The following is a 16622-nucleotide window of genomic DNA, read 5'->3' as shown; positions in this document are numbered from 1 at the left end:
TGGTTCTCAACCCTGTCCTCAAGTACCCCCGACAGGCCATGTTTTGGGAATTTCTCTTTCTCTAAAATAGCTGTCCAAAATACCAAGCCATTGACTCTTATTTAAAGCACCTGTGCAAGATGAGGGAAAAACCTGCAAACATGGCCTGTTAGGGGTATTTGAGGACAGGGTTGAGAACCACTGGGTTAGAGGAATAAGAAGTTGAAGACAGGATGAACTTGAAACTGGTAAAGTTTTGCTCAGATAGAGGAAAAGGGGTTCTGTAGACATTGCACAGGGAGCAGAGCTAGGAAACTATAAGGTTAAGAAGGTTGCCTTCAGAGTGTGCATCTATTTTCCAGGGAAAAAGATGAGGTCAGGTTGAGAAAGAAAAAGAGAAAAGAAAGGGCGCACCAGCCATGTGCATTATCTTTTGGATAAAATTTATTAAAACTAATGATAAAAAGGGACTACTTACAAACAGTAGTAGAAGATCACAAGTGTAGAAAGACAATCTTCCAAATTTCAGCATACAGTCAGAGAACAGCAGAGCCCACCGGAGATGCCAGAATAGCTTACAAAAATCACTGCTGGCTGACGCGTTGCGTTCCCTGACTGTATGCTGAGATTGGAAGATTGTCTTTATACACTTGTGATCTTCTACTACTGTTTGTAAGTGGTCCCTTTTTATCATTAGTTTTAATACATTTTATCCAAAAGATAATGCACATGGCTGGTGCGCCCTTTATTTTCTCTTTTTCATTGTTTTCTAGGATCCCCCATCCTTGAGGGCAACAAGGTCTGTGTTCATACACTGCTCGCTCGGCTACCCACTTGTGCGCAGGAGCATTTTCCAGGTTGAGAAAAAGCTGGGGTGCTAGCAATGGACATGGATGATAAGTCACCAAGAATTATAGTAGGAAGGTACTATTGTAAGAAGAAAAGGTAGAAAGAACAACTTCGAGTATGGGGAGAAGTATTCTGACTGGGATTGAAAACGCTGTATGGGGAAATGCAGTTTCACCTACAGGATCTCCAGAGCACCGTTTGTTGATATGTGTGTGTTTTTTTTTTTTTTAATATATTCTGCCAGGGTTGCGGTGGTCCTAGGCCCTAGCTCCTAGTAGAGGAGCGATGAATCTGCACTGGGGGATGTTCACAGCTGGCTGGCTTTGGATGCTTACAATACAGAGACTGGTGCATCCAATGCCAACCAGGGTATATTCATGGAGTCCAGGTCTAGAGTAATAGATACATAGAAAATATGGATAGAGGTGTAACCAAAAGATGGGAAGAGCCTAAACTACCAAAAAGTCTGTATTCCAGAAACTTACATCTTGCTCTAGTAACAGGTCTTCTTAAAAGAGAACCTCTAATGGCACAAAAGTTGAGTGTCCGTGCAGTTTCTGTATTTCAAGATAAGTTCCCTTTAAAGAGAATTGACATCACACTGTAATTTTAAAGATAAATACGCATCTAGCAGTAATTATTCTGACATTGTTCATGTGCCGAAAAAGGGTGTGATCTTAAAACACTGGCCTAAATTGGACTGTTCAAGCTGTTTAGCATCATAAGAAATTACTTCTAATTAATACTGACATATTTTAATGACATTGGGGGAAAGCGATGCTTAGAATACTAGATCTTATAGCACAAGCCAGAGGTCTGGGAATTATGTGAAGAAAAACATGAAGGTTAAGACGTTACAGCCGGAATAATTATCATGCACAAAGTCAACTGAAAGAGCATGTGACATGACAGAACAAGAATAATGACCTATTGCTGCCCTTCACTTTTTCTAACATTTTTCACATTTCAATTAAATATGTCAATAGCAGCTAAGCAGAATTATGAATTGAAAAACACAGATTCAAATTCCATATAAAGGCTTGACTAAGGCCTTATTCACATGCATAAAGTGCTTGTAAGCCCTTACATATACCCAGTGAAGTGACTGGCCTCAAGTGCTACACAGAGATGGAACAAATCTTACATAAGTTGTACCTGTTTATCTGCAGCACTCTCTCCTCTACAGACCCTGTGCATTTAGGGACATGCACCTGTACCTACACCGATTGGGAGCAGCAGCTTTGTCCATACAGCCTCTGTGTCCCAATTGACATACAGATGTACAGAAAAAAAATTGTAATCACTTGAGGGGGCTCAGTCTGTGCAGATGTGCATTTGGTAAAAACCCTTAATCTATTAACAGAGTTGGTGAAGAATTATTTGACATATGTATTATGCAAAAATATTGAAGAATGTTCGTGGCCACTTTTATGATATAATTGGGCCCTGTGTTACACCCCACTCTGTTTTAACCACTTGCTAAGTACTGCTACAGGTCTGCAGCTGTGTGCCAGATCACGTATATATACACGTGATCCAGCATGTCCACCTTTAGGGGGCACGCCGCTTCTGTGAATATTCACAGCAGAAGCCAATCTGCAGGTGCCGGGCTTGATGTCTGCTGACACCTGCCACTCGTCAGAACGGAGCTCTGCGTATGTAAACAAGGCCATTCTAACAGGGTGGAAGGGATGGAGTCTGTGTTCCTGCAAAGCAGGGACTTCTATCCAGTTCTTCCCCTAGTAAAAGCAGCACGCCTAGTAAACATAAACCGTTAACCCTTTGATCGCTCTAGATGTTTAACCCTTCCCAGCCAGTGTCATTAGTACAGTGACCGTGCATATTTTTAGCACTGTACACTGTATTAGTGTCACTGGTTTGTGCAAAGTGTCAAATGTCAGTGGCCAATTGCCTGCCGCAATGTCACAATCCCACTATAAGCTCGTCGATCGCCATCATTACTAGTATAACAATAAAATTACCAGTATATATCCCATAGTTTGTAGACGCCTTAACGTTCGCGTAAACCAATCAAATTTTTTTTTTGTTTGTTTTATAGCAGAAAGTAAAAAATATTGGTTGTTTTGTTTCAAAATTGTCGGTCTTTTTTTGTTTATAGCACAAAAAATAAAAAACACAGTGGTGATCAAATACCACAAAAAGAAAGCTGTATTTGTGGGGAAAAATTTACATCAATTTGATTTGGATACAGCATTGCATGACCGCGCAATTGTCAGTTAACCCCTTGCCGCCGAGCGTACGCAGATGTGCATACTCGGCTTTCGGGGGTTATACCGGGATGATGCCCGCAGCTGCAGGCTGTTATACCGGAGGAGCGGGAGGGGACGGCGCCGATCTTACCGGCCTCTCGTTCCATCGGGAGGCCCGATGACCAATCTGACACCTCCGGCGGCTAGTGACAGTCTGAAACGAAGCCGTAAGCAACTTTGTTCCAGCCTCCTAATAGTAAACGCGGAAGCGACGTCATGACGTCACTTCCCGTTTACTTGGCTGCCAATGGCGGCGGTTTTAAAAAAAATATATACAGTATTCAGAATCGTCAAATGGCGATCTGAATACTTTGAAGTGCAAAGGAGGGATCGGGGGTCTTTTAGAGTACCTGTCACTACCTATTACTGTCACAAGAAATGTTTACATTCCTTGTGACAGCAATAAAAGTGATCAAAATGTATTTATTTTTTTTTTAAACACAATTTATTAATATAAAAATAAATAAGAAAAAAAAAATTTTAAAGCGTCCCCGCGAGCTTGCACAGCAAAGAAAATGCATGTGGAAGTCGCGCCTGCATATGTAAATGGTGTTCAAATCGAGGATCGTCAGAGTGAGAGTAATAATTCTAGCACTAGACCTCCTCTGTAACTCTAACCTGGTAACCGTAAAAAAAATTTAAAGCGCCGCCTATAGAGATTTTTAGGTACCGTAGTTTGTCGCCATTCCACGAGTGCGTGCAATTATAAAGCGTGACATGTTTGGTATTTATTTACTCGGCGTAACATCATATTTCACCTTATACAAAAAAATTGGGCTAACTTTACTGTTTTTACTGTTTTTTTTTAAATTCATGAAAGTGTCCCTTTTCCCAAAAAGTTGCATTTAAAACACCGCTGCACAAATACCGTGTGATATACAATATTGCAACAATCGCCATTTTATTCTCTAGATTCTCATATAAACATATAAAATGTTTGGGGGCTCTAAGTAATTTTCCAGCAAAAAATACGGATAATAATACGGATTTTAACTTGTAAACACCAAATTTTTAAAAAATTAGGCTTAGTCATGAAAGGGTTAAAGTAACAGGGTGCTGTATCGTGAAAAGTGAGTAAATCTTAAAAAGGGGTAAATCTTCCAGAGGTAAAGTGGTTAAACTGCAGGCTGGCTGACTTTACCTTGACCAGACTGATTATGTGACTTACCTGTGACTTAAAAAGGAAACATTTTTTAAGTCAGCAGTTACAAATACTGTAGCGTCTGACTTTTAATAAAAGGCCACTTGCCTGTCCAGGGATCCAGCACTGTCCTCAGCTGGGGTGGTTGCTCACTGGTCTTCAGGTCCCAGGTGTCGGCATGTTTAGTGTGGGAAGCAGACTGTGACTCTCTGCGGCTTCACACCTGGCCTCTCACTGCGCATGTGAAAGTCTCCCGACATTTTGTGAATGGTCCTGCAGCCTCCTGGGACCTGTCACGTGTCAAAAGAGGGTGGGGGTGAGAACTTCTGATTACAATGGAAAACTAGGTACCCCCCCCCCCACCACCACCACCAAAAAAATAAACTTCCAAAAATGGGGGTGAAGTTTTGCTTTAAGATGACCATACGCTAGTAGGCATTGAAAGGAATGTTTGTACAAACATTTGTATGAAAATCCATATAGGAATTCTCAGTACATTTGAGGACTTTATTAATTTTATTTTAAATTACTTTAAAATTCCATTTGCTTCTAACATTCAATTTTGGAATGAATGAACTTTACTGAACAAAAAAAAAAAAACACATACTGTTAGAATTTTGTTCGTTTGAGAAAGATTTTCCATTCCGCAGCTTCAAATTTTCTCATCGCTGGTGTCCAAAACGAACACTGATTTACAAAGTTACATAGTTGGATTGAAAAAAGACAAGTCCATCTAGTTCAACCAATAAAAAAAAAAAAATCATACAATCCCATATACACAATTCTATACCCACAGTTGATCCAGAGGAAGGTGAAAAACACCAGCAAAGCATGATCCAATTTGCTACAGCAGGGGAAAAAATTCCTTCCTGATCCCCCGAGAGGCAATCAGATTTTCCCTGGATCAACTTTACCTAAAATATGTTAGTACCCAGTTATATTACAGGTAAAAGCCAGTAAATTAGAATATTTTGAAAAACTTGATTTATTTCAGTAATTGCATTCAAAAGGTGTAACTTGTACATTATATTTATTCATTGCACACAGACTGATGCATTCAAATGTTTATTTCATTTAATTTTGATGATTTGAAGTGGCAACAAATGAAAATCCAAAATTCCGTGTGTCACAAAATTAGAATATTACTTAAGGCTAATACAAAAAAGGGATTTTTTTAGAAATGTTGGCCAACTGAAAAGTATGAAAATGAAAAATATAAGCATGTACAATACTCAATACTTGGTTGGAGCTCCTTTTGCCTCAATTACTGCATTACTGCAGCGTGGCATGGAGTCGATGAGTTTCTGGCACTGCTCAGGTGTTATGAGAGCCCAGGTTGCTCTGATAGTGGCCTTCAACTCTTCTGCGTTGTTGGGTCTGGCATTCTGCATCTTCCTTTTCACAATACCCCACAGATTTTCTATGGGGCTAAGGTCAGGGGAGTTGGCTGGCCAATTTAGAACAGAAATACCATGGTCCGTAAACCAGGCACGGGTAGATTTTGCGCTGTGTGCAGGCGCCAAGTCCTGTTGGAACCTGAAATCTCCATCTCCATAGAGCAGGTCAGCAGCAGGAAGCATGAAGTGCTCTAAAACTTGCTGGTAGACGGCTGCGTTGACCCTGGATCTCAGGAAACAGAGTGGACCGACACCAGCAGATGACATGGCACCCCAAACCATCACTGATGGTGGAAACTTTACACTAGACTTCAGGCAACGTGGATCCTGTGCCTCTCCTGTCTTCCTCCAGACTCTGGGACCTCGATTTCCAAAGGAAATGCAAAATTTGCTTTCGTCAGAAAACATGACTTTGGACCACTCAGCAGCAGTCCAGCTCTTTTTTTCCTTAGCCCAGGTGAGACGGTTTTCGCGCTGTTTCTTGGTCAACAGTGGCTTGACACGAGGTATGCGGCAGTTGAAACCCATGTCTTTCAAGCGTCTCTTGGTGGTGGATCTTGAAGCACTGACTCCAGCAGCTGTCCACTCCTTGTGAATCTCCCCCACATTTTTGAATGGGTTTTTTTTCACAATCTTGACTAGGGCGCGGTGATCCCTATCGCTTGTACACTTTTTCTGACCACAGTTTTTCCTTCCCTTTGCCTCTCTATTAATGTGTTTGGACACAGAGCTCTGAGAACAGCCAGCCTCTTCAGCAATAACCTTTTGTGTCTTTCCCTCCTTGTGCAATGTGTCGATGGTCGCCTTTTGGACAGCTGTCAAATCTGAAGTCTTCCCCATGTTTGTGTAGGCTTCAGAACTGGACTGAGAGACCATTTAAAGCCCTTTGCAGGCGTTTTGAGTTAATCAGCTGATTAGTTTGTGGCACCAGGTGTCTTCAAAATTTAACCCTTACACAATATTCTAATTTTGTGACACACGGAATTTTGGATTTTCATTTGTTGCCATTTCAAATCATCAAAATTAAATTAAATAAACATTTGAATGCATCAGTCTGTGTGCAATGAATAAATATAATGTACAAGTTACACCTTTTGAATGCAATTACTGAAATAAATCAAGTTTTTCAAAATATTCTAATTTACTGGCTTTTACCTGTATATACATTTAGGCCTGGTTCACACCTATGCAGGTTGCAGTTTGCATATTCCAGGTGCATTTTGCATTTTTCAATACACGTTTTTGATCCATTGAAGTCTATGGAACCAGCAACCAGAAAAAAGTCCCTGGCCCTTTCCATAAAATGCACAGATGTGAACGTGACCCATAGAAAACCATGTTAAATGGACTGCAGTGAATTTCTGCAAAACTGAAAATATAATAAAAATACATAGGTGTGAACCAGGCCTTAGGAAAGAATCCAGGCCTTTTTTAAAGCAATCTACTTAGCTGGTCAATAGATTGGCCAGGGAGTCTATTCCACATTTTTACAGCTCTTACCTTGATTTGGCCCTACTAACAATTAACGAATTTCAAATAAAATTGTACTAGTGTACAGCCAGCTTTAACTGCTTCCTGACCAGAGCACTTTTTGCGCTTCGGCACTGCGTCACTTTAAATGACAATTGCGCGGTCGTGCGACGTTGCACCCAAACAAAATTGACATCCTTTTTTTCCCACAAATAGAGCTTTCTTTTGGTGGTATTTGATCACCTCTGCAGGTTTTTTTTGTGCTATAAACAAAAAATAGCGACAATTTTGAAAAAAACACAATATTTTTTACTTTTAAATATCCCCCAAAAATACATAAAGAAAACTATTTTTTTCCTCAGTTTAGGCCGATATGTGTTCTTCTATATATGTTTGGTAAAAAAATCACAATAAGTGTATATTGATTGGTTTGCGCAAAAGTTATAGCGTCTACGAAATAGGGTATAGTTTTATGGCATTTTTATTTTTATTTTTACTAGTAATGGCAGCGATCTGCGATTTTTATCGGGACTGCGACATTATGGCAGACACATTGGACACTTTTGACACATTTTTGGGACCATTGGTATTTATACAACGATCAGTGCAATAAAAAATGCACTGATTACTGTAAAAATTTCACTGGAAGGGGTTAACACGGGGGGGGGCAATCAAGGGGTTAATTGTTTTCCCTATTGTGTGTTCTAACTGAAGGGGGGAGGGGGCTGTGTAGGGGAGATGACAGATCGCTGTTCATACTCTGTATGAACAGACGATCTGTCTGTTCTCCCCTCAGAGTACCAGAAACTGTGTGTTTACACACACAGATCCCAGTTCTTGGTATGTTAGCAGCGATTGCGGAAACCCAGTGGTGATCGTGACCGCCGGGCACTCGGATCGGCTCCGGGGGAGAGCAGGGCCACAGGGCGAAGCGACGTAACATAACATCGTTTCGCCCAGCCGTGCCATTCTGCCGCAGTAGAACTGCGTTGGCTGGGCAGCAAGTGGTTAATCCTTTAATTTCACTCAGCTGATCAGTGCATGCTGTATAGCAGTCAGAGCAGTTATATATGGACAAGAGTGGGCTGTTTTGTATCCACTTGGTTTATATCTCTTTATGTAGGGTAAGCTAATTTCAAAATTACTCCCACCATCAATAACATTTCACCAAAATAAAAAAAATCTTAATTTTGCTCATGTAGCGGTGTACATTTTGAAGACTGAGTCTTGGTTTAAAACCAACATTTTAGCACCTTCGAGCAAAGTTTTTATTGGCTCTAAAGTTATCCAAGAAGTATCTGCCATAGCACAGTTGGCCCTGCTGAACCCAAAACTCATCCATTAAAAAGCCCATCACAAACTTTGTGACTGGTTTGCTCCAGTGCAGAGAACTGTAGGAGCGGAATTCAAGGGACTCTCTGAGATGAGATGGCTGGTGCCATCATGTAATAGCCACTGGAAGAGTGACATACCTTTAATCCTGTCAGGTCACCTGAGACCAGGTGACAGATGCACTCTGTGGAAGTCAGGAGTGCACCGCTAAGGTAGTGGACCCTAGGACTGACTGCTGCGGATTGAACCCTGGGAGGTTCAGGAAGCAGGTCTACTGGAACACTGACACAGATCCCACTGGGAGCTAGAGCATAGATTCCCCAGGGCGCGGAGTCTAAGAGCCAGCAGGTGTTCACCAGAGCCTCTAGTGGTGAGGATGGACTGCGCTGCACTCTGGCTCCAGGTCGCGGCCCCCAGGGTCTCACAGCTCACACTCACGGTAGACTACAGGAGAAGAGGTAGGAGGCAGCAGGCTGGAACAACAAGGAAAGTAAGGGATAAGCCAGATGTCGGGGCGACTAGCAGACAAGGATATACATAACACGCCAAATGTCAGAGTCACAAGCAGACAGGGATAGTCAAGAACAGGCCAAGGTCGGTAACTGGAATCAGATGTAGGAAACACAGCAAGTACACACGAAAGCTAACACACAATGGTTGATCAGCACTGCTGGCTTGCAGTGCACAGGTTAACATAGGGTTCACTGATAGGAGCTGGGGTGGAGCAATGCTTAGAGGAGAGTTTATAAAAGCAGTCAGGTGAGGATCAGCTGGTCTCTAGAGATGAACACATGGAGACAGGTAAGCTGACAGACAAACTCTATTGCATAACCATGACAAATCCTCACCCTGCCCTTATTGAATATGAAGGCCTGGAAGTGATAGGGGACAATAAACAAAGGGTAGGAGAGCAGTATGGTGCCTGCAGAGGTTGGCTCTGCTAAGAAGCAGTGGAGGGGTTTCCCCTGGAGAATATTTGGCTCCATCACACCTATTTGAGCTTGTTGGACCCACCATTTTAAAACCACAGCCTTTGTGATGGAGTTGGCACTATTGTTTGTAGCCATAGCCCACTTTTCTGAGAAGGCTTACCAAAAGATTTTGCAGTGTGTTTGTAGTAACTGTTGTCTATTCAGCCAAAGAAGCATCCACAAAGTCAAATATGTTGGAACAAGCAAATTTAGCTCACGGTTGGAATTCCTTTTCAGGCTGCTGGACATTCTCCACATCAAGCTCATAAAACCATGTCTTTCTAGACTGGCTTTGGGCACAGTCATAGTGAAATTGGAAAGAACCTCACACTGTAACCACAAGGTTGGAAGAGCACAAAGCTCCATTAAAAACAACTCTTTGTTTTTAATGAAGCAGTTTCATGCTCTTCCAACCGTCTGTCTTTGTATATAGTATTAACAGTACCCTACAGTGGAAAGACTTAAATTAAGTAATTAAAGAGGAACTACTTGCATAATTTGTATTAAAAGCATATTTGCCATTCTGAAGCTTCCCTCCAACCACTTTGCTTATTATTTTATATATACTGTGATGCTGTACATGCCAAATATGCTGCAGAAATCTCCCTCCACTAAGTCTGGCTGCAGCCATTTTAACTGTGGGCAGCTGAAGCTGTTGCCTGTTCACTGCCTGGATTTACAGAGATGCACAGAGGCACACCCCCAGCTCTGCAGCTTTCATTGGCCCTCTTATGACTCAACACCCCCCCCTCCCTTCCTGGTAAACTCACGAGAGTGAGAGAAAGAGAGCTGTGCATGAGGTCATAAGCCTAGGCCAGTGTTTCTCAACTACAGTCCTCAAGGCGCCTCAATAGGTCATGTTTTCAGGCTTTCCATTATTTTGCACAGGTGATTTGATCAGTTTCACTGCCTTAGCATTTACCACAGCTGTTTCATCTGAGGAAAATCCTGAAAACATGACCTGTTGGGGAGCCTTGAGGACTGGAGATCAGAAACACTGGCCTAGGCTAATGACCAGACAAACAGATAGTGGGCTGTATAAGGTATTTAATCACAAAAAAAAAAAAAAAAAAAAGTTTTACTATCCAAAGTTGAGAAGAAGATTTAAGAAGAAAGTTGAAAAAAATGACTGAAGGTCCACTTTAAGAGGGATGTGCACATTATAGTGGATGAGATAGTAAGGTGTTCACAAACTTCGGACCATATAGTGTATATAACAATGCAGTTTGTCGATTTTTAATAACTACATAGAGGGATAAAGGATTGATCTAACTATTTGTGTGGAATTCCATTAACATCCCCCTTCTAAAATAAATGTGAATCTTCATAAGAAACAATGGCAATAACTAACCCACAGGTGCACGTTAAAATTACCAACTAATCACTAATATAGAGAAGCCCGGAGCAAAGTAAGAAATACATAGGCGAAGGGCGGACATGACAGGGTTAACAGGGAGATGGTATCATGAGAAAGGGAAAATGTTTGGTGCTGAGGGGGAGGGGCCATGGAAGGTGTTAAATTCTGTCCCCGCCCTGATGAGTCATCACAAGCGTGGGGGAAAGTTCCAGGGAGCAGACAGCATGGCTGATGTGGAGAGGATCTTGGCCCAGCTTAGGAAGGAGGCAGCGGCGCCGGGGGCTTCATGGCTATAGGACACTCTGGGGACTGTGTTACAAGGCTTTGAGCCTTTGCCAGGTACGAGGGGACGGAGGTCCAGACCGCCGGATCGGTTCTCCCCGGACCGCAATGCGGGACCGCAGCGGAGGGTGGGGGGTGGTGATTCTGCTGGGACCCTGTCGGGTCCGGCAGCGTAGCGGGCAGCGTTAGTGGCTAGGGGGAGCCCGGTTAGTGTTCTAGGACAGCAGGGGAGATCGAGCAGCTCATTGCAGGCCCCTGGGGGGAACATGCGGCCTACAAGGCGCAGGGACAGTGTGAGTGCGGGCCCCTCCCCCACCATCAGGAGACTGTCACAGGAGACCGGACACGCTGTGCAGAGGAGGATGGCGTCACAGGGGACAGGACACACGGAGCAGAGGGCTATGGTGGCAGTCCCTGGGCTTTCTAACACTGCAGCAGGGGACCGAAAAGAGAACGATCGTGGGAGGAGATCAGGATTGGTGCATGGGAGAGCGGAGGCTGGCAGGACTGAGGTTCAATGCACTGGTCCTGGCAAGGCTGTCCAAAAATCATCAGAGGGCTATGCTGCGCGGAGGCAGGGTCGGAGGTCAGCAGTTCTAGCGGCAACCAGGGCTGCATCGCATGGTGGGCCATCATCTGAGGAGGAAGAAGGATTGGAGCTGAGGTCCCCAGGAAACCAGTCCGGATCTAAAGAGGGGGCGGGGCCATTAACCGGGAGCGTGCGGTCGGAGGAACACGGATGATCGGCTGAGGGGTCCACGCCTGTGCAGCCGGGTAAGTTACCTTCTTCTATGCATGTTGTGGGAATGTCTGATACTGTTGGAGTTAGTAGTGGCTTAGCTGGGTCCGCTCCGGGTGCGGGGAGTTAGTAGTGGCTTAGCTGGGTCCGCTCCGGGTGCGGGGGTTTCGGGACCGTCCGGGGGGACTGCTGGGTTATTGGGGTTTTTTTGGCCAGAATAAAGGACCTGGTACAGAAATTTGAGAATGCGGAAAGAGTCGCAGCTGGGCCAGCATCGGCATGGGTCTCACAAGTGGGAGTGCCGGGGATGCCGGTGCGGCTGGAGGGAGCGCGGTGGTGCCAGTGGTTGCGCCTAAAATCCCTGCTCCTGCTGTGGCGTCAACGGTGGGTAGTTCCCCACAGGGGACGTCAAAGGCAGAGGGAAGGCAGGACATCGTCAGTTTGGGAGATGCAGCAAAATGTGAAGTATATGTCTGCTTTGAGGGACCACTGGGAGCTCATCTGAAACAGGAGGTGCGGAAAAAACTGTGGAAAGGTGAGTACGTTGAGATATTTTCACTGCTGCTTTTAGAAAAATGTAACCTGGACAGGGTAAAACCGGATGATTCCAAGAAGGAGGACGAGGAACTGGTTACATGCGTTCGCGATAATGGTAAGTGTCATAGGGGAGAAGAATCCCGAACATTATTCTGGATAGGGGAGGCCTACGGGGATATTCTGCTACCAGGATGCTATAGGGGAGGCCTACAGGGTTTATGGCGGTACAGGATGGCTGCGGTATGATTTCGTCAACGCAGATCGGTAAGGCCAGAACTGAGATGGGATCACAAGGACATCAGCTTGTGGATGCGCCTGATGACGTCACCGAGGGCTCCCAGCCAGTTTTTTCCAGGAGGGGCCGGTGGACCTTCGGCCCAGGGACAATCGGCCGAAAACAAAAAAGGGGTATGTTGGCAATATAATTCAGGGACCGGTAAGTTTGGAGGTGCATGTTGGTACAAGCATGAATGTTCTGGGTGCGGAGGAACTCATCCGGGGTCCAGATGCTTTAAACAGGAAAAAAGGCCGCGCTGGAGAGGCTGAAAACTAGAGGGAGGACCCCGGTGAAGGTGCGCAGAATGCGGCCGTTCCTAAGTAGGTATCCGGACAGGGAGGCGGCGAGGTTGTTAGAGTCAGGTTTTACAGTAGGTTTTGGGATTTCGTGTAATTTAGAGGTTGTTCCCCCTGTTCCGCGCAATTTGAGGTCAGCAATGCAACATCCGGACGTGGTTTCGGAGAAACTAAATAAGGCGGTGGCTTTAGGGAGAATGGGGGGTCCTTTCCCATTACCGCCTTTTGCCGATTTGGTAGTATCCCCGTTGGGGGTGGTGCCAAAGAAAGAACGGGATAAGTTTAGGCTCATTCATCACCTCTCCTTCCTGAAAAGGGGATCGGTGAATTATGCAATTGATCAGGCAGATTGTTCAGTGTCTTATACATCATTTGATGCTGCGGTGGGGTGGGTACGGCGTTACGGCAAGGGAGCGTTAATGGCTAAGGCAGATGTGGAGTCAGCCTTTCGGCTTCTTCCGGTTCACCCGGATAGTTTCCGGTTGCTGGGATGCCATTGGAATAACCAATTTTATGTGGACCAATGATTGCCGATGGGCTGCTCTGGGTCGTGCGCATTATTTGAACAGTTCGGTTCTTTTGTAGAATGGGTAGTACGGGATGTGTCAGGCATGAATTTGGTTATCCACTATTTGGACGATTTCCTTTGCATAGGACCAGCTGCTTCCAGAATCTGTGCGGTGCTCCTGGCATCGCTGGAGCACATAGCGGATAGGTTTGGCATTCCATTGGCGCCCGAGAAGACGGAAGGACCTGGTAAGGTCATCAGTTTTCTGGGCATTGTCCTGGACTCGGTGGCAAGGGAATGCAGGTTACCAGAAGATAAGTTGTCGGACCTAAAAGGGAAATCGCAGGTATGATTGGGTTGCGCAAAGTTCAGCTTCGAGATTTGCAATCGCTATTAGGTAAGCTGAATTGTGCGTGCTGCAGTTTGCCAATGGGGAGGGTTTTTTGCCGCAGGCTAGTGGCCAGCACAGCTGGTATTCAGTCCCCAAGGCACTATGTGAGATTGAGAAAAGAACACAGGGAGGACTTGAGGGTATGGCATACCTTCTTGGAATCCTTTAATGGACGGGCGCTATGGATGTCGGAGCCAGTCAGCAACTTTGACCTCGAACTGTTCACGGATGCGGCCGGTTCCACAGGTTATGGGGCGTTCTTTCACGGGCAGTGGAGTGCGGGTACATGGCCGGGGGAATGGATTGAAGCGGGTTTTACAAAAAACCTAGTGCTGCTGGAACTGTTTCCGGTGGTTTTAGCAGTTGTATTGTGGGGTGGGGCCTTTAAGGATCGAAAAGTGCGGTTTCATGGGGACAATTTAGGTGTGGTGCAAGTGATTAACAGGATTACTGCATCATTCCCGCCAGTGATTAGGTTGTTACAACACTTGGTTTTGAGACGTTTGCAGTTGAATGCTTTCATTCATGCAGTACACCTCCCGGGTGTGGAGAATGTTATCGCTGATGCGCTGTCTCGCTTCCAGTGGGACAGGTTCTGCGAGTTGGCGGCGGAGGCGGAGCGGCACAGGGTGCCTTGTCCCGAATGGTTGTGGGGGATAGCATTGGCTTCGTCGCCGGATGGATCAGGAAGTCGGTAAGTGAGGTGACCTGGTCAGCATACTTGAGAGTATGGCATGAGTGGTAGGCGTTGGTGCAAGAGGTGGGTGATGAGTCGGTGGATGGTGCAGTGGGGCTCCTGGTGTATTATGTGGCGAGAATGATGGAGGAGGGAGTGCCTGCATCGGCACTGCATAAGCAGTTAGCGGGTTTAGCGTTGTTGTTCAAATTACAAGGCCAGCCTGACTTTACAAAGGATTTCTGGGTGAGGCAGGCGATGAAAGGCTATCGGCAATTGGTGGTTCGTACGGACTCCAGGAGACGATAACCTTTCAGATTTTAACAGGTATGGTAGCACAGTTGGTGGGGGTTTGTTCCTCTGACTACGAGTGCACCATGTTTACGGCGGCATTTTTGCTGTCTTTCTTCGGGGCATTTCGTATTGGGGAATTGGTTAGTCCGTCAAAGAAGGTACAAGGGGGAATTGGGATACAGGAGGTGACATGCGAAAAGGATGTTTTGTTATATTTTCGTAGGTCAAAGACGGATCAAATGGGTAAAGGGAGGTTGGTGCAGGTTTCCCAGTGCCGGGTTCGGCATTGTGCCCAGTGGAAGCGGTTAAGGGATTTATGGGTATCCGCCAAAGGGGGGGTCCCTTGTTGGTGAATTTCGATGGGGTTCCGTTATCACGTTATCAATTTGTGGCCGTATTTAGGAAATGTTTAAGGGCTTTGGGTTTGAATGAGAAGGAATTTTCGTCTCATTCCTTTCGGATTGGGGCTGCGACAGAGGCGGCTAGAAATGGGATGGATGCAGAGGCTGTAAAACGCATAGGGCGGTGGGAATCGCGGAGGTTCCAGATATATGTTAGGTCTCATCTGGTGGTGGGGCTGTAAAATGTTAATTGGGAAGAATCCTGTTCATATTGGCGGTTAGGTTTGCAGAATACTGGTGATCATGGGTATTGTTTTTGGGTCATTTTCTTTACAGGTTCAGCGGCAGGCCTGGTTTGGGTATTGGGCCATTCCTTTGTGAGCTACGGGGCCAGGAGGGGAGATGTGAGATTTGAAGGTAGACAGTTGGGTTTTTCATAGGAAGGAAGCCTGCATTAAGTGGTTTTGGTTCCCGGGTATGTTGTGGGGAAGATTGATTTTTGAGGTGCAGCGTTATGCGCTTAGGGACAGGGCACCGGATGTTTTAGTTTTGCATTTAGGGGGCAATGATTTGGGGGTGAGATCTATGGTGTATATATCGCGGGACATCAAATTTGATGTCTGGCGTTGGATGCAGGAGTTTTCAAAGATGGTTATAGTTTGGTCCGACATGGTGGCTCGGACAACATGGAGGATGGCCAGGTCGTTTGAGGGTGTTAATAGGGCACGGAGGGAGATTAACCGGGAGGTGAGTGAGTTCATGGTGAAGAATGGGGGATTGGCTATTAGGCATTTGGAATTAGAGTTCGAAACTTGGAGGTACTTGAGGAGAGATGGCGTTCATTTAAATGATGTGGGTATTGATCTGTGGGCGTTGGGACTGCAGGACGGTATCCAGAGAGCTATTTGGGTGTGGAGGTGCACCAAAAGGTAAGGTTGTTACCTTTGGGTGCTGTGGCGGGCGTTTTGGTCTTTGCAGGGGAAAGAAGATATGGCACAATGAGAATTTCGGGAACTAGCGTTGCTATGGTCCTGATGGTACTGATGGTGGTTTCCGGATAACGGAGGTTAGACGGAAAGTGTTAATGGGGGCACTGCGGTCATTGGTTGTCTCTGAGCCAGCTTGTCGGCTTGAGGCCTATTATTTCATTAAGAGAAGGGCCGCAGTGCAATATGGTTATGTTACTGATGTTTTACGAATCTCCTGCAAAGACCAACGCTAGATAGATGAGGAATCTTTGAATAACAGATGTGTTTTTGTTATGGTATTTATTGTTTAATAAAGTAGGCTGCTACGGCCTTTTATAACTCCAACCCTCTGGTCTGGTCTTGATTGTTTAGAATAAGGTTAAGAGGTTGGGGTTTTTTAGGTAATGGGAATCACATCTGTTATACAACAGTCAAGAGAAGCCCGGAGCAAAGTAAGAAATACATAGGCGAAGGGCGGACATGACAGGGTTAACAGGGAGATGGTATCATGAGAAAGGGAAAATGTTTGGTGCTGAGGGGGAGGGGC

The sequence above is a fragment of the Aquarana catesbeiana genome, linkage group LG04 (genome assembly GCF_042186555.1).
Source record: "Aquarana catesbeiana isolate 2022-GZ linkage group LG04, ASM4218655v1, whole genome shotgun sequence".
Taxonomy (NCBI): domain Eukaryota; kingdom Metazoa; phylum Chordata; class Amphibia; order Anura; family Ranidae; genus Aquarana; species Aquarana catesbeiana.
This window is presented reverse-complemented; position numbering follows the sequence as displayed.